This window comes from Erythrolamprus reginae, chromosome 2 (assembly GCF_031021105.1).
Source record: "Erythrolamprus reginae isolate rEryReg1 chromosome 2, rEryReg1.hap1, whole genome shotgun sequence".
NCBI lineage: Eukaryota > Metazoa > Chordata > Lepidosauria > Squamata > Dipsadidae > Erythrolamprus > Erythrolamprus reginae.
Window position 1 is genome coordinate 325,348,045 of NC_091951.1, and position 18,594 is coordinate 325,366,638.

At 39.4% G+C, this 18,594-nt stretch overlaps 1 long non-coding RNA gene across 1 annotated transcript in view; it reads left to right on the forward strand.

The window, feature by feature from the left end:
* Nucleotides 1-844: 844 nt before the first annotated feature.
* The window catches only part of LOC139162693 (uncharacterized), a 90,511-nt gene continuing 72,761 nt past the window's right edge, over nucleotides 845-18,594 (forward strand). Inside the window, exons 1-2 of the long non-coding RNA XR_011558362.1 lie at nucleotides 845-948; nucleotides 2,471-2,621. This is a non-coding gene — a long non-coding RNA (uncharacterized lncRNA). The remainder of the gene's footprint in view (nucleotides 949-2,470; nucleotides 2,622-18,594) is intronic.

Here is an 18,594-nt window from a genome sequence, read left to right on the forward strand (position 1 = left end):
TGTACTTCAAATAATGAAAAATAATTCATTAACCTAGTCTAAATTTGAGAACAATGCTGATTAGGCAAAATAAATGTCCAATCTGATATTTAACCATATTTTCTATCTATTATCCAAACCCACTCTTGGGATTAAAAAAGATAAATAAAACAGGAAACAGGCTTTATTTTCTGAAATCTTATGGCATCTGAAGCTTATTTAAGCAAGAGATGTTTTATCGATAGATAGATAAATAGAGAGATAGACACACACACACACACACACACACACACACACACACAGATTCTTGAAATCAATAGGATGTGCCTTATGCCAAGCCAAGGGCTTTCATTTCCTGTGTTAGAGTTTCTACTAATTAAAGCATTACAACCAAACCATTTGTCACAGAAATTTTTTTGCATACTCATGTATGGAGTAAATTTGCATAGCTGCTGCTGATTGGTCAATATAGTAGCGGCAGATTTAAATGACTGTCACTGGTTAGCTGGGCTGTAAGGAAGCCCTTAAAAGCAGCTTCCCTCCCACTCCCACCAGCTTTTTCTGCCTGGCAGTTCTTCACTATAATAAAGGTGCTGAACTGTTCTATGTCTTGCCTCATCATTCCTGCACAAATGTAACAAAAAAGAATGTTGATTTTCAAATTTGTTAGGACCCTGTCCATAATGGTTGGGTTGGCAATATATAAACCAACAATATGTATTATAACTGAACTATGTCTATTTAGCTGAGGTGTTGCAGACTGCCAGAAGAGGGAGCTAGAGTTTATAGCTTATTTGTCTGAGTCACCCTCTCTGTTTCTCTTTGTCTGGCTAGTTACTGTTAATGACTACTAGCTGTTAGATTTGCTCAGCATTTTCTCTGAAATCTCTCTGCATTGTAGTTATATATTATAGCTAAAATTTGTTTAGGTTTGATATCTTTGTTTATTGATTATGACAAAGACAACTGGTAAGAAAGACTATGTACTTGGTAATATTTGGGTTGTTATTCTGATGTGTATGACTTTAGACTGTTTATCTGAATATGTTATTTCTCAAAGTAAACGTTAATTCAAGTTAGTGTATCTCTGTGTGGGTGAGTAGTTATTCACAACTAATCTAAATCTAAACATTTCTGTGTGTGCACAACCTTGGTAAACAAGGATTACTTTACTCATACATTAACAAAACTCATTAATGATACAGAAATTTTCCCAGTGACCTTTTGGAGAAATAACTTGTTTGTGTGCCATACAAGAAGAAAAGCCTTCATATGTAGATGGAAATCAATGGTTTTCTTACTATGTGAGATTTTTAGATGGTATTTAGGTAGATTTATTTGATTACATGTAAATAGGCAATATTCTCATTGCAGGGAGGCAATATACTATTTAATAGCTGCTTGACATTAGTTAATTTCTTCAGTCATTTAATCACTTCCAACTCTTCTTGACCTAACATAATTGTTCCTTTAAATTTTGCAAGTTCATACTTCTATTGTCAATAAATGCATGCCCAGCAATTTAAATCGCCTGCTGAAATTGCCCCCAGAGCTGGGCGACGCTGCCTGCAGCTCCGTGGAATTCCGAACTTCCGGTTTCCGGCAAAACCAGAAGTTCGGCTCTCTGGGGGAGGTCCTAGACTGCCCTATTTAAGGGTGGTCTGAACAGGACCTCCTCCTTGCTTCTCGGGGTGCCAAAAGCGAACACCCACCCACCCTCCTCTATCATACAGTGTGTCTTGAAGGGGTCGCTTCGGGGCCGAATAGGAATTTTTTGCAGCTTCCCCTACAGGGGCAGCCGTTTTTTCGACTATTCTACACTGACGGTAAGGATGGACTGGTTAGGGGGTGCGGCGCTATGTAGATATCATTCAATTAATTTGGCTTCCCTCTGGTCACTGGGGTTTGGCAGGTTAGGGGTGAAAATGGACAGTAGGAGCAACTGCACGTTCTTCTTTTGGGCATCTTTTCAAAAGATGATGGACCGCCTCTCTCCATGAACTATAGGTTGGTGCAACTTCGGGGATTGGAGAGAGGATGCCCATGGGACTCACCGGATCCAATTGCCCTCAGGGATTGGAGGGTGAGTTCCTCCTACATGCTTAAGGGCGTGGCTCGGATCCAGGTGAAGGTGGCTATCTTCAGCTGGTTCAGCAAGGAGTTATGCCCAATAAGTTGCCTAGGAAGATTTTGATAGGAATTTCCGCCCCGTTAGCTTTTGGCCTCGGCAGGTCCTTTGTTTACAGTTCAATTTGAATTATTTAAATTTACATTATTTAAAGTTACGTTATTTAAATTTATGCTAATTTAATAAAGTGACCCTATATATAAATCCATATACTGTCTCAGCTTCTTTACAATAGTATCAATAGTATCTTTCAATCCTTCAGTTTGTTTTTCAAGTGTAGTCAGTTTTTTCCAAATATCAGGAACTTGTTTTAATGATCTTTGCCTTTACATCATGCATCTGTAACATCTATCTTCTTTTCAGAATTTGATAATGCTGGATAAGGTGGAAGGAAAGAAAGCATGACCAATAGCAAGGTGGATGGACTTAATTACAGTGATGCTGGATACACCATTAGGAATCCTGAAGCACCAGATAAGCAGATTATCCTGGAGAATGTCTATCTGCATAAATGGTAATAGTGAATGCCAATTTGATGAAATGCAATATCAACAATTAAAAACACCTATTTACTTTTATTTATGTATATTTATTTATTATTAGATTTGTATGCTGCCCCTCTCCGAAGACTCGGGGCGGCTCACAACAATGGTAAAAACAATATTATAATGGCACAAATCTAATATTAAAAGAAATAAATAAAACCCAATCATATTAAAACAAGACAACACATACATACCAAACATAAATTATAAGGAACCTGAGGGAAAGGTGTCTCAACTCCCCCATACTTATCATTGTTAAGCTGTAATAGCAAAATGAGCAGTCCCATTTGCCTTATTCTTGAGTTCCTGAAATCTGCAACAGAAAGTAAAGCATATATTTAAACAGATATTTCAATAGATTCAATAGTAATTTCTATCCCCTCCCCCCCGATATTCTTGCCAGACCTCCATTTTTGATGCTACCTTCAGCATGTCCCCAAAAGCAAAGTATATCCCTAACTCAAATGAGAGGTCCATTCCTGACTTAGAGAGGAAAAATAGAAAATATATGGTGAGAGATATGGAAAGTTTGGAATTAAAAAAGGGAAGATGGATGATGAGATACCTAGATATATAAAAAACATGATATACCATTTCCCTTGTCAAGAGGTAAAACAAACTTTAAAAAGTCAATGGAGAGAAAATTGAGTATTGGGCTTGTTGGGCATGATACATGTTAAGAGAGAATTTATAGAAGTGAACAAAGTCAATAGCCTTTAAAACAGTTTTGAAATCTAAGCCACAACGAAGTGACTGTAACATTGAACTTCAATCCTCGACACTACAGCAAATGTTTTAACACGGCCTTGCTGTAATCCATATAAAATGCCTACCTACACTGCTCAACTATATTCATTAATAGAGGAAAGGGGGAAACCGTTTTTTGCCCTCCTCATACTTTATTTTTATTTATTTATTTATTTATTTTGTCCAATACACAATAAGGGTTTTAGTGGGTATATATCTATATACACATAGTAAAATATATGATGAAGGTTATAGAGGAGATACTCATAGTAAAATATATTTAAGAAATAATAGAGAAGAAGGTATAGTAATAGAACATATCAATGAAAGAATAGAAGAAGAGATATAGGAATAGAAGAAAGGTATAGGAGATATAGGAGAGCAATAGGACAGGGGACGGAAGGCACTCTAGTGCACTTGTACTTGCCCCTTACTGACCTCTTAGGAATCTGGATAGGTCAACCGTAGATAATCTAAGGGTAAAGTGTTGGGGGTTTGGGGATGACACTATGGAGTCCGGTAATGAGTTCCACGCTTCGACAACTCGGTTACTGAAGTCATATTTTTTACAGTCACGTTTGGAGCGGTTAATATTAAGTTTAAATCTGTTGTGTGCTCTTGTGTTGTTGTGGTTGAAGCTGAAGTAGTCGCCGACAGGCAGGACGTTGCAGCATATGATCTTGTGGGCAATACTTCGATCTTGTTTAATACTATTTGGAGAACAAAATAAGATCTGATATCTCAGAAATTAACAGTGCCTTGCATAGAAATTGCCCTGTGAAAAGTGGCAAGTAATTGAGTTCTGGTTGGCTTGGAATTATGGATATATAAAGAAAATTAATACAAAGGATACAGCTACCATACCTGGGCTGCAAAAATCTATTTAACCCCAGAGAGCAGGGGTTAGATTTACTACTTTCTCCGTGTGCTTGTAGGTAAAACAATAAATATGGAGAGCTGGAAGTATAAGTGTTAATTTTATCATACTTATGATTCTGAGACAAAGTCTGATTCAAAAGAGGGAGGAAAAGATTAATCCTAGTTTGTATACTGTTCTGCCGGGCTCTCTGGTAGGAGCCTCCCGAAAATTCAAGAGTACAAATTTCAGACACACACACGTTTGAAAATTCAAAACAATGTTCTTTATCACAAAAGTCAAAATAAACTAAGCACTCTTTTTGTATTGCAAAGAGTATTCTTCCCAAAACAACCGGGTAGTCTGTACAATTTCCCTTAAGCAGTCATTAAGTACTTAGACAGCAGCTGCGGAGAAACTTCACACCCCTTCTTCTTCCAACGAAGTGAGACACACACATACGTTGCTCTGCTTGGGTTTCAAAGGCGTGAAAAAGCAACAAAGTCCAGCACACAAGATTCCTGACGAAACTGCAACAGATATTCTTCCACAATGGCCAAACCCACATGTTGCTATTTATAGCAGCAGCCCTAATAACTATAGCCCCACCCAAACACAGGTGGCCTCCCTTATTTCCTGTAGTATGTTCTTACTTGGTCTCTTCTACGCATAATTCTGCGCTTGCGTGGATCCAAAATGTCATCATCTGAAGCTATAGAAGATAAGGAAGATTGACTGCCTTGGCTGTGTGCCAAGCCCTCCTCTGCCGAGTCACTCCCACCTTCTTCTTCGTCCGAGAAAACTAAACTCTGAACTGATTCTGTCAACAATAACACAGGCCTGTGACATGTTGAAGTTTCCCCTGCATCCACCTCCCCATTCCCTGGGGCAGGAGCTGGGCCAGAGCAAACCACAACAGATACTTTGATGATTTACAGATCTCCCGGTAGCATGGAAATTACACCTCAAATGTTCATCAATGGTTCTTTAATGAGCCACAGAGAGGTGTTGAATAAAGGCTATTGTCAAACTCAAGGCAAGTGTTAAGTACAAGCCACAAAGCTAAGGCCTAGACCCAACAGTTTTCAACATTTTTACTAATCGGTTGAATGATGAGGTGGAAAAAATGTTGGCCAATTTTTCAAATGAGACAAAATTGGATGACACAGGTAATATCTTAGAGACAATCCCAATCCTAACACTTTCTGTAGAGTCCATCTAAAATTATTTTATGGCAATTTATCGCATGAGAAAATAGGATTTAAAATTAACTATCCCTGGATAGTTCAATGGATTTCAAGCTGGCTGAAGCGTAGACATCAGAGAGTTATTGTAAATGGCGAGTATTCTGAGCAGAGACAGGTTACAAGCGGTGTGCCACAAGGGTCTGTTCTGGGACCTATTCTTTTTAATATGTTTATGAGTGACATAGGGGAAGATTTGGTAGGGAAGGTTTGCCTATTTGCCGATGACTCTAAAGTGTGCAATAGAGTTGATATTCCTGGAGGGGTCTGTAATATGGTAAATGATTTAGCTTTACTAGATAAATGGTCAAAGCAATGGAAACTGCAGTTTAATGTTTCCAAATGTAAAATAATGCACTTGGGGAAAAGGAATCCTCAATCTGAGTATTGCATTGACAGTTCTGTGTTAGCAAAAACTTCAGAAGAGAAGGATTTAGGGGTAGTGATTTCTGACAGTCTCAAAATGGGTGAGCAGTATGGTTGGGCAGTAGGAAAAGCAAGTAGGATGCTTGGCTGCATAGCTAGAGGTATAACAAGCAGGAAGAGGGAGATTGTGATCCCCTTATATAGAGCGCTGGTGAGACCACATTTGGAATACTGTGTTCAGTTCTGGAGACCTCACCTACAAAAAGATATTGACAAAATTGAACGGGTCCAAAGACGGGCTACAAGAATGGTGGAAGGTCTTAAGCATAAAACATATCAGGAAAGACTTATTGAACTCAATCTGTATAGTCTGGGGGACAGAAGGAAAAGGGGGGACTGAAAGAGTAGTAGATCCTTGGAACAAACTTCCAGCAGACGTGGTTGGTAAATCCACAGTAACTGAATTTAAACATGCCTGGGATAAACATATATCCATTGTAAGATAAAATACAGGAAATAGTATAAGGGCAGACTAGATGGACCATGAGGTCTTTTTCTGCCGTCAGTCTCCTATGTTTCTATGTTTCTATTAATTTAAATTGCTATCAATTTTTTTAAAATATTCCAGCCACAGGATCCAATAGTAAGGAAGTTGAAAAGCTCTGGATTATTAAGATTTTGGGGGAGGAAATTGGTGCATGGCTGGACACAAGAAACAAATTCAACGCTTACATGACATTTGATATGTTGACATTAGAGAAAGGTTGAGATGAGCTCTGCCAGACAACTGTAGCTGGATGGGGAACAGAAGGTATTTTTGCCAGACAAAACTGAGCAAAACTCACTGGAATAAAAGACAAAATCAAGCTGAATTTTAGGAAAACAATTCTTAATGGGAACTGTGTGACATTCAAGTCAGAATGATCCATGTGCACATTTCCTGCTGCCTAGAGATATGATGGACCTGAAAGAAAGTCATGATGGGAACGCTGCTGGGAATTGGGGCTCCTAAGTCCATAAACAAAGTTATTGCATAACTGCCCTATTAAATTAGCCTCTCTTTAAAAGAGCAAAATACTATTGCAATGTTGTTTGGTTAACTGAAGAAGTAACTAATATATTGGGTGCTGTACAAATTAAAATACAAAAACTTCTGCCCATAGTTTACAATCTCATCAGACTCTCCCTTCATCTCCAGTTAACTTAAATACAGTACTCTAAAACTTTGAATTGACTTTTAAAGACTAGAAATTAATGGAAAGTTTCAAGAAGTAACTTGTTCACCATCAATTAAGAAATTGTTTATTTTTATTTATTATATATGTCAGCAATGAGCAGGCAAAATTTTTACGGACACACTGTGGGTGCGGCTTATTTTGTGGGTGTGGCTTAATGGTCATGTGACTGGGTAGGAGTGGCTTGCCAGCCGTGTGATGAGGTGGGAGTGGCTTGAACGATCATCATTGTTCAAGTGAACTGTTAAGTCCTCCACTTACAACCTTGTCAGTTGCGTCACTCGCTGGGGTGACAATTTGCTTCGTGTTTCCTGTGTTCCCCTTCCTGGGTCATCCCCCATGCCTCAGGCTGTGTAGCTAGGCGAACGGGTGCTGCCATAAGCATAAATGCTGCCAGCACTGCTTCCACCCATGCCTTCTTGTGAAGAAGGCACAAAAGAAGCTGTACTTCCTGAGAATGCTCAGGAAGATAAATTTATTTCATCATCTACTGTTATCCTACTATTGCAGCACCATTGAGAGTGTCTTGACATACGGCATACTGGCTTGGTGTGGGAGCAGCTCTGTAGCGAACAAAAAGGCTCTACAGAGAATTATTAAAACTGCCCAGAACATCATTGGACTCCAGCTACCCGCCCTGGATGACATCTTCACATCTCGCTGTTCTAGGAAGGTGCATACCATTCTCAAAGATTCTTCTCATCCTGCTTACAATCTTTTTGAACTGTTGCGTTCTGGCAGAAGATACAGAACAACTAGAACTCGGACCACACGTTTCCTGAATAGTTTTTATCCCAGAGCTATACTCGCACTTAATAACGAATTAAGGGGTCACCATCAGTGAACTGTTGGACAATATTACTCAGTTTGTCATGCAGATGGTTGAGTGGTTTAGGGTGGGGAATTTGTAGTGGGTGGGACATTTTATTCTATTTTTTTATTCTATTTTTTATTCTATTTTTAAATGTACCTATTCTAATTTTATGTATGGTAGGACTGGTCTCTGGGTGTCACACGACTTTCGTTGCCAATGACAATTCATTGTTTTTGACAATGACAATAAATTTATTATTATTATATTCTGCTTGCACCTTAGGTGGGAGGTGGCCGTGGCAGGCTGGAAGGGAGGCGGGAAGGGAGAGAGGGAAGCTCTTCCAAGGCCAGGAAGGAGGAAAGAAGGAAAAAGCAAGGAGCCCAGGTGCAGCAGCAGCATCAGGGGAAAAAAGGAGAGCTGAGCCAAGACCAGTAATCCAGGAAGTGACAGCTGCCGATCAGCTGAAGCTGCACACAAATCCTCATTTACGTGGATGGAACTGTGTTCCACCCCATCCTGCCTGTTGCCCACCCTTGATATTTGTATCCTACCTTTATTATTTTTTACAAATAACTCAAGGTAGAGAATATATATATATCCAGCATACCTTTCTCCTCCTATTTGACTCACAACACTGTTGTTGGCTTTCATGGCTATGGCGGGCCATGAACTCACTGTCTCCACTTTCTAGCCTGGTGCCTTAACTACCAATTTGGTTCTAGTTCAAATTAATTAATTAATTAATTAATTAATTAATTAATTCGATTTTTATGCCACCCTTCTCCTTAGACTCAGGGCGGTTTACAACATGTTAGCAATAGCACTTTTTAACAGAACCAGCATATTACCCCACAATCTGGGTCTTCATTTTACCCACCTCGGAAGGATGGAAGGTTGAGTCAACCTTGAGCCGGTGATGAGATTTGAACCGCTGACCTTCAGATTTACCGTCAGCTTTAGTGGCCTGCAGTACAGCACTCTACCTGCTGCGCCACCACGGCTCAAATTACTAGTTTTGTGACTTGGTAATGCTCAGGAAAGCATATGATAAATTAATTGTCCAGTTGTGTTGAATCTTAGAGAGCTGTACATTTTTACTCAGGAGAAAATTCCATACTACCATATTTAATAATGATCTAATATGTGATCATATAAATGTTTATAAGATCACAACAGTCTTCATCAAATTGGTATCTTCCAGATACTCTGGACCTTGCTGCTGTAATCTTCTAATCTTTAGCCGTATTTGAGGATTATGGAAATTGAATTTCAGTGTATTTGAAAAGCATATTTAATAACGGTTCTATATTTTCAGGGATATTCAGGATATTGATCAGCTATGGCAGAGATTAACAACCCACTAAAGCTCTGGGTGCTTTTATTTGAAATCTTATTGATTGTCAAGATTTATCACAACATTTGTGAAGATTTTGATAATCTCATCTAAACTTTTCTGAGGTCACTGAAATTGAATGAGATTTTGAATTTTTGTATGTTTCAGCCTCTTAGTAGTTAAAAATGAAATTGCAGGCATAATTTGGAACTAGAGGTGTTCTATAATCCAAGAATATTTTGTCTCTGGATTAGCATTTTAGTATTTTACTCTTATTTCCACTATTTAGGTCATTTTTACAATGATAATAACTAGCTGCAGCATCACAGACATAATAGCTGTTTTTGCTAAAATCATACCAAAACTTAGTTGAAAACAGAAGGGCAATCAGAAATAGACTTGGATTTGAATTAATGACATAAATTTCCAGATGATGTAGCTCTTTCCAGACAGAACAAAAAAGAATGCACATGCATTATTTTATTTCTGATTCTTATAGTATATTTAAATTGTTTTAAAATTATACTGGAATTTTATTGAATTTTATCTTTTAGTATTGTTGAATTAAAAAAAACCATATACATTTCATAGATTCAATTGATAGCAACATACATGATTTCCCCCCTGTAAATCATTGCAATGTTGAGTAATGTTTTGTACATTTGTAATACTGTGAAGTAAGCTTTCATAATTACAGCATGCCAACACCCCCCTCCATGTTCAAGTCTTGATTTGTTTATGTATTCAACATGCTAATGAAAAGCTGAAATGATTGGAAAGTAAGACCACAAGGCCATAGTTAATTACAGGATATTTTCACAATTGGCTCCTTTCCATAGGTGTTGAACTACAGTCCAAAATTCTGGGGGAAATACAACAAATAAATTAGCATTCTTATGAATTTTCCCCATATTTTACTTCAGGGACTAATGATCCACATCAGGTAACAAATCCTAAAAAATGGAATATCCATTTGTATCGCTCATATTTAAAAAGAGAGGTACCATTTTGAAAGACATGACCTTTTGTCTTCGTGCTGTGCTGTATAACAAAATTCATACTATGAGGTCTTGGCACCGTTCTCCTTTTATCTTGATGAATTGATAAATGCTGCACCTGGTATACAGGGTGCCCCAAGGAAATGGCTTAATTAATCTGGAGGAAGGATAGAAACTTGGCTAGTTTTATGCAATCAGATTATTCTTTCCAAGGTGTAACATGCTAGTTTGGATGTATTAAAGGAGGCTTCATGTTACGCTTTTATATTTTCTGAGAATCCAAATTAGTATTATAATTTATCATGATTTTAGTCATGTTCATCTGAGTCATGAAATGTGTATACTATTAATTCAATCTTAAATTGATGACAAAAAATAGGGTTTAATAATGGACGACTGTGATTTGAATTGAAAGTCTGTCTGTCTATCTATCTATCTATCTATCTATCTATCTATCTATCTATCTATCTATCCATCCATCCATCCATCCATCCATCCATCCATCCATCCATCCATCCATCCTACCTACCTACCCACCCACCCACCCACCCACCCACCCACCCACCCACCCACCCACCCACCCACCCACCCACCCATCTATCTATCTATCTATCTATCTATCTATCTATCTATCTATCTATCTATCTATCTATCGCATTTATATGCCACTCAGTCCAAACGGACTCTGAGCAGCTAACAACAGGTATACATATAATATAAGTTAAAAAAAACCACAATTAAAATATCGCTAAAATCACATGTATCATAAAACTATACTTGCAACCACCAATCATAATTCCAGGCCTGCTGGAAAAGCCAGGTTTTAACAGCTTTCCGTAAAACTGGTAGGGAGGAGATAATATGAATCTCTGGGGGCAGTTGATTCCGTAGGGTCGGAGCAGCCACAGAGAAGGCTCTTCCCTGAGGTCTCGCCAACTGACATTGTTTGGCGGATGGGACTTAGAGAAGGCCGACTCCATGGGCCCTTAGTGGCTGCAATAAGATATGAGGGAGGAGGCAGTCCCATAAATAGTCTGGCCCTAAGCCATTTAGGGCTTTAAAGGGGATAACCAACACCTTGACTTGTGCTCGGAGACTGACTGGCAACCAATGAAGCTTGCATAGAGATGGAGTAATACGGGTGTACCCAGGTGCACTCATAATTGCACGCGCCGCTGCATTTTACACCAGCTGAAGTCTCCAAATACTCTTTAAGGGTAGCCCATGTGGAGCGCATTGCAATAGTCAAAAGTTTTCTGAGTTGTAAATCAGTCACACAATTCTTGGTTTACAAAGTGGATTACTCTAAACTAACCATATTTTTTTGACCACTTGTTGTCTGTTTGATAGTAATGCAGTTACCCAGTCATGTAGGAGTCCTGAGATGCCATAGGATTTCAGTTTCAGAAGTAGTTTATCACGAGCCCACTGAGTCGAAGGCTTTACTGAAGTCTATATAAATTATACAAATTATATGAATATATCTTACCCCTGATGAATGATCTTGGATTGATATGCAATGATGCAAGAACCTTGTTTAGTGGCATGTAGGTACATAGACATTTTGTAGTCTTCCAAGACTCTAGAAAGGAGATCATTGAATCCAACCAATCATCACCTCTAAATACTACACTGAAAGTTTGTTTGTTTTATTTAGTCTTTAAAATAGAATTTGCTTTCTATCGATTTTGCATAGTGCCTCCGGGTTCTCTATAGACACAGATTTTGTTAACTTGTTGAATGATCCAGGAAGGGAGAAGACAATCTATCCATTGAAGCATGATACAGTTGCTTAGCAGTCTACCCAAACATTTGAGAGCATTTGATTTACATTACCAGTATTGGCAAAGCAAAATGTGACTTAAAATCTGATACAGGTAGAGACCAGAAGGTTAGGTCTGCCATATCTAGGCTGCATATATCCATACGACTCTTGCAGATAGCAGAGGATTAGAGGTCTTGGTATCATTGCTGCCATCTAGTTAGTTCTCAACCTGTTTTTGCAATTGGGCTCAGTTAGGGTAAGTAAAGCAGTTTAGAACAAACCAACAAGCCAGCAAGCAAAAAGGAAACAAACTGTACAGTATAAATTTGGGTCACAGGAAAAAAAATGAGTTTGCTATCAAGGATATTGGCAGATTATTGTATATATCAGTGATGGTGAACCTTTTTTTCCTTTGGGTGCTGAAAAAGCGTATGTGTGTGCTATCGTGTATGTGTGAGTGCCCACACCATAATTCAATGCCTGGATAGGACGAAAACAACTTCCCCTTCCTCCTGGAAGCCCTATGGAGGTCTGAAACAGTTCATTTCCAAACTTCTGGTGGGCCCAGTAGGCCTGTTTTTCACCCTCCCCAAGCTCCAAAGGCTTCCCTGGAGCCGGGGGAGGGAAGAAATGTCCTCCCCCATCCCCCTGGAAGCTCTCTGAAAGCCAAAAATTCCCTCCCAGAGCCTCTGTGCAAGCCAAAAATCAGCTAGCCAGCACACACATGCATAAGTGCTAAAGCCCACTGCAACAATATCGCCAAAAAGGCTTCTAGAGTTGTTAACCTGATCCTACGTAGCTTCTGCTCCGGCAATCTCACACTACTCACAAGAGCGTACAAACTTTTGCCAGAACCATCCTTGAATACAGCTCATCTGTCTGGAACCCATACCACATCTCGGACATCAACACCCTTGAAAACGTCCAAAGATATTTCACCAGAAGAGCCCTTCACTCCTCCACTCGAAACAGAATACCCTACAAAAATATACTAACAATCCTGGGTCTAGAAAGCTTAGAACTACGGTGCTTAAAGCACGATTTAAGTATTTCCCACAAGATCATATGCTACAACGTCCTACCGATCAATGACTACTTCAGCTTCAACCGCAACAACACAAGAGCATGCAACAGATTCAAACTTAATATTAACCGCTCCAAACTTGACTGTAAAAAATATGACTTCAGTAATCGAGTTGTCGAAGTGTGGAACTCATTACCGGACTCAATAGTGTCAACCTCTAACCCCCAATATTTCTCCCTTAGACTCTCCACGATTGACCTCTCCAGGTTCCTAAGAGGTCAGTAAGGGGCGTACATAAGTGCACTGGTGTGCCTTTCATCCCCTGTCCAATTGTCTTTCCTTTATCTCATATATCATATATATTTTCTTCCTTTCATATATCTTCTCCTCTATTTTTACATATTATCTTTATATATGTATTGTGTATTGGACAAATGAATAAATAAATAAATTTTGGAGCTGAGCTAAGGCAACGGCTCGTCTCCTAGCAGATATGGCTGCACTTGCTACTTGTGGCACCCGTGCCATAGGTTCGCCATCACTGGTATATATCATCTATCAAGGTGTTGCAAAAGAAAAAAAAATCAAACCTTGAGTTTTAATCTCTTAAATTGCATTTTATGGCACTACTTTCATATTCACTTTCTGGAATCACAAAATATCATTTCTGGTTGAAGTCTTATGGGAAATATTTAAAAAGGATGCTTATTTCTGGGCATTGTTTGAGTCAGTGACCTTCTAGCCTTAGAACCCTTGCAGAATCCTCTCTCCAGTAATCAGTAATTCCATGAAGGCTTGAAGAAATGTTATGATATAAATCTGGACTCATATCTTGGTGGTGCCTGGTATTTTAAGGGGGATCATGGTGAAGAGCAGGTTAAGAACCATTGATCTTGAAGGCTTTCAACTTGTGCCATAAGCACACAAACAATATGAATACATATTGAATGATTTTACGAATTTATGTATTCAGTGCATCATTGCATTCAATAGGCATATATTAAGAAAGTTAGTCTCATTGAGGACCATATTTAACATGCCACAAAATCACAAGTAGTCCATGACTTACAACCATTCAATCATTCAAAGTTACAATGGCACTGAAAAAAATAACCTAGGATTGTTTTTCACACTTTGGACCAATACAACACACCCATGGTCATAGGATCAAAATTTGAATGCTTAGCAACTGTATTTGTGACAGTTGCAGACATGATCACCATTTGCAATCTTCCCAGCCGACTTCAACAAGCAAAGTCAATGGGAGAAAGATAGATTTGCTTAAATGACTGCATGAATGTGGAAGTAATGTGCCGGTGCCTGGAGGCTGTTGGGGTCTGGATGGGTGTCAACAGACTCAAACTCAACCCTGATAAGATGGAGTGGCTGTGGGTTTTGCCTCCCAAGGACAATTCTATCTGTTCGTCCATCACCCTGGGGGGGGAGTCATTGACCCCCTCAGAGAGGGTCCACAACTTGGGCGTCCTCCTCGATCCACAGCTTACATTAGAGAACCATCTTTCAGCTGTGGCGAGGGGGGCATTTGCCCAGGTTCACCTGGTGCACCAGTTGCGACCCTATTTGGACTGGGAGTCACTGCTCAGAGTCACTGAGGCCCTCATCACCTCGAGGCTGGACTACTGCAATGCTCTCTACATGGGGCTACCTTTGAAAAGTGTTCGGAAACTTCAGATCATGCTGAATGCAGCTGCAAGAGCAGTCATGGGCTTCCCCAAATATGCTCATGTTACACCAACACTCCGCAGTCTGCATTGGTTGCCGATCAGTTTCCGGTCACAATTCAAAGTGTTGGTTATGACCTATAAAGCCCTTCATGGCACCGGACCAGATTATCTCAGGGACTGCCTTCTGCTACACGAATCCCAGCAACCAGTTGGGTCCCACAGAGTGGGCCTTCTCCGGGTTCCATCAACTAAACAATGTCGTTTGGTGGGACCCAGGGGAAGAGTCTTCTCTGTGGTGGGCCCGGCCCTTTGGAACCAACTCCCCCCAGAGATTAGAATTGCCCCCACCCTCCTCGCCTTTCGTAAGCTTCTTAAAACCCACCTCTGCCGTCAGGCATGGGGGAACTGAGATATTCTTTCCCCCTAGGCCTTTACAATTTACGCATGGTATGTCTGTATGTATGTTTGGTTTTTATAATCAGGTTTTTTTTAGTTATTTTAGTATTGGATTGGATTGTTACATGTTGTTTTTATCATTGTTGTTAGCCGCCCCGAGTCTACGGAGAGGGGCGGCATACAAATCCAATATATAAATAAATGATTCGCTTAACAACTGTGGCAGAAAAGATTGTAAAACTGGGGCAAAATTCAATTAACACCTTCTTTGCTTAGCAACAAAAGTTTGGGGGGTCAGTTGTGCTCGTAAGTCGAGAACGACCTATAATATGTGCATCACACTGATCATAAATCAGCTATTTGCAGAAAGCTTTGATTCAAGCTAGATGTCATAACCTATTGGGGATAAATGACTAATGCTGTTAGACTGTGTAATTCCAACAAGCCCAGAAAGCCCAGACAACACAAGCAAGTGGGAAAACTGCTAGAGACAGTGATGGAGTGAATGCTTAATTTATTCTGATTCTTGTTTTTATTGTAAGTTGACTTGGAAATCGACCTTAATTAAATAGCAAAGATTCTTTTTTTTCTCATCTATGCTGTCCAGACACAGTCCTTCTCCGATTGTACTAACCATCCCTGTGCATGACAAAGTCTTAATTTTGAGAATTCCCCATTTCTAATTTCCAATATGCATTTAACAGATGTAGTTGCCAACTATGTCTTGAATTTTACTGAATAATAAGCCTTACTGAATTTCTTTAAAAAAATTTTTTTTTATTAAGATATAAAATGCAAGTATATAAAATACACAAGCAAATAAGAGGACAGTGAGCACTGTCAAGCATGAAGTTCAGAAGCAGTTTCCCTGTGGAAACAAAAGTACTTATATTCTTTTCATTAAACAAACTAGCCAATTTTGCCATTTCAGCCAATTCCGTCAGCTTCTGCAACCATTTTTCCATAATAGGAATCAAAGAATCCTTCCATTTTTTTCTATTCAGTAGTCTCGCTGCTGTTAACATATATAGTAACAAAGTTCCAAACTTTTTCTTCAGTTCTTTCTCCATTAGACCCAAGAGAAAAAGTTCTGATTTCATTTTTATCTCCATTTTCAGGATTTAGATATGAGTTATAAGTCTTTTTTTTTTAATTTATCATGTGTCCAAGCCTTACTGAATTTCTATTGTTGGGATTACTACAGATAATGACCCTACAAACATATAGATAATGACCCTACAAACATATAGAGAAAAATATGTACTATAGTAGCATTTTACTCAGATGGTAATAACTGTATTTTAAAGAATAGTAGTATAAAATATTGAAGCTGTTTAGAACTATCCTTACCCTTAGACTATCTACTGTTGACCTCTCACGATTCCTAAGAGGTCAGTAAGGGGCATGCATAAGTGCACCAGAGTGCCTTCCATCCCCTATCCTAATGTTTCTCTCTTACTAGCATCATGCATATAAACATTGCTATATCTTTGGATACTGCCAATCGCCTTAAACACGACCTAAGCATAGCTAATAAAATCATCTGCTACAACGTCCTTCCTGTCAACGACTACTTCAGCTTCAACCACAACAACACACGAGCACACTGTCACGCTGAATATTGCCAGCCTCAGAGACATTTAGTAATTAAAGAGTTAACATGTGTGCCTTGTCATTAATCTCCTCCCATATATTATGTAATATCCTGCCTTGTCATTTCCGTCTCTTTGCTCTGTTGTCCTTTGTCTTTCTTCTCTGCCTTAAGACTCTATGATGTAAAGTTTGTTCTTTTGTCTACCCAGACAATGTTTATTTTTACTTTCATAATAAAAGAAATCTTGTTTTAAATAACATGCTTGGAGCTCTAAATCCCACCGCCTCCACGGCTTAAAGTTCAAACGGACTTTTACAATCCATGACACACACAACAGATACAAACTTAAAGTAAACCACTCTAAACTCGACTGCAGGAAATACAACTTTAGTAACCAAGTAGTTGATACATGGAACGCACTACCTGACTCTGTAGTATCATCACCTAAACCCTAAAACTTTACCCTTAGACTATCCACTGTTGACATCTCACGATTCCTAAGAGGTCAGTAAGGGGCGTGCATAAGTGCACCAGCGTGCCTTCCGTCCCCTGTCCTAATGTTTCTCTCTTACTAGTATCATGTATATAAGCATTGTTACATCTTTGTACAGTGTCAATACATACTTGACAAAACAAACAAACAAGGAAAATAAATTACTAGAGAAGGTATAGGAGGCCTTGAGGGTACATTTTGAGGGTATTTTATAATTTTATATGTGTGCCAATACAGATATTTAATACACTTACATTTCTTCACCTTTTGAAAATCAGTGGAAAATTGCACTGCTGGGATTCAGTAGTTTGCTGCCAAAAATTGAAAGCATGAACTTCAGGCCTCCAGCAGTCACAAAAGAGTGGTGGGAAGTGCACACAATAGACTACTGATCTGCAGTGTGCTATAGAAGGCTACACTCTGGCGAAGGAATTTAGCATGCTGCTTAAATTTTCACATATTCTATTTTTATCTCAGAGGCAGGCATGGTTAACATAATTGCAAGAGCATGCTAACCAGGTCTCAGAAAAATGGGGTGGGGCTTTAACCACACAATTTGACCACCATCTTGATATTTTTATTATTTATTTATTTATTGTTAGAGTTGAAAGGGACCATGAAGGCCATCAAGTTCAACCCCCTGCCCAAGCAGGAACCCTATAGCCCACCAGTCGAGTGGCAGTTCAATCTTCTCTTAAAAATGTCCAGAGTGTTGGAGTTCATAACGTCCGCTGGTAGGTTGTTTCATTGGTTGATCTCGCTGACCATCAGGAAGTTCCTCCTTATCTCCATGTTGAATCTCTCCTTGGTCAGCTTCCAGCCGTTGTTCCTCATCCGGCCCTCTGGTGCCCTGGAGACTAAAGTGATCCCTTCCTCTCTGTGACATCCCCTCATATACTTGTAGACTGCTATTATGTCCGCTTTGGCCCTCCTTTTCTCTAGGCTATCCATGCCCAGTTCCCTCAGTCTCTCTTCGTAAGTCTTGGTTTCCAATCCCTTAATCATCTTGGTTGCTCTTTTTTGCACCTTCTCCAGAGTTTCAATGTCTCTTTTGAAGTGTGGTGACCAGAACTGAATACAGTACTCCAGGTGTGGTCAGACCAGGGCGTAGTAGAGTGGTATTAAGACTTCCCTGGTCTTGGAGTGTATTCCCCTGTTGATGCAGCTTAGGATTGTGTTGGCTTTTTAAGCTGCTGCTGCACATTGTTGGTTCATGTTTAGTTGATTATCCACCAAGACTCCGAGGTCTCTTTCGCAGTCGCTACTTCTAAGAGGGGTTTCTCCCAGGTTGTATGTGTGTCCAGGGTATTATACACCTAAAGACACACATGCCATGCAACATACTATGCACAACAGCAGCAGGGTGTTCTAAGAGGACTATATCCAGATTAG